The sequence below is a fragment of the Ursus maritimus genome, unplaced genomic scaffold, assembly GCF_017311325.1.
Source record: "Ursus maritimus isolate PB19 unplaced genomic scaffold, ASM1731132v1 scaffold_15, whole genome shotgun sequence".
Classification (NCBI taxonomy): domain Eukaryota; kingdom Metazoa; phylum Chordata; class Mammalia; order Carnivora; family Ursidae; genus Ursus; species Ursus maritimus.
Genome location: NW_024423897.1, coordinates 30,949,116 through 30,949,746, shown reverse-complemented (window position 1 = coordinate 30,949,746; position 631 = coordinate 30,949,116). Strand labels below are relative to the sequence as shown.

The window sequence follows — 631 nt, the reverse complement described above, 5'->3', positions numbered from 1 at the left end:
TCGAACTGGTCGCCCCGAACTCCCGCTTCCCCTCGCCGCTGCAGCCCGGGTCGCGGGGGCGGCGGGCCGGGCCCGGCGTGACCCCTGGTGAGCCGCGGCCGCCGTTTCCCACCCATCCCCTCCCGTCCTCCCTTCCCGTTTCACCCCGCCCCCTCCTCCTCCCCAAGCCTGACAGCCCGCGAGCTGCCAAGCAGGGCGCAGCCATGGGAAGAGGAGGCGGTCTAGGGAGCGGCGGCGGCGGCGGCAGCGGCGGCTGCTGGAGCGGCGGTGGCGGCGACTGCTGCTGAGCCGAGGCGGCGGCGGGGACCCCGGGCTGGGGCCACGCAGGCCGGAGGCCCCCGCGCCCTCGGCCCCAGCGCGGAAGCGAACCCGCGCTCTCTGTCCGGAGGCGAGACTCGGAGGTACTGGAGGGGGTGCTCAGGGAGTCGGGCTCTTCTTTTCCCCCTTTTGTGCCCGGGGGCCTGGGAGTGGACCAGTTGTTTATGAAAGTGGGGATCTGGCTTATGTATTTACACGAATCATTTTTTTTCCCTGGGGACTTGGGGGTTGGCTGTGCTCCCCTCCTCCTCGCGAAGAAGTTGTTTTCTGCTGGTTGGTTGCTGTAACCCGATCCACGCTGTGGATGTGTGAG

At 69.3% G+C, this 631-nt stretch overlaps 1 protein-coding gene across 1 annotated transcript in view; it reads left to right on the top strand.

Moving 5' to 3' along the window:
• Nucleotides 1–237: 237 nt before the first annotated feature.
• The window catches only part of GHR (growth hormone receptor), a 249,659-nt gene continuing 249,265 nt past the window's right edge, over nt 238–631 (top strand). The window contains exon 1 of the mRNA XM_008692587.2: nt 238–401. The gene's annotated coding sequence lies outside the window, so the exon portion shown is untranslated. The remainder of the gene's footprint in view (nt 402–631) is intronic.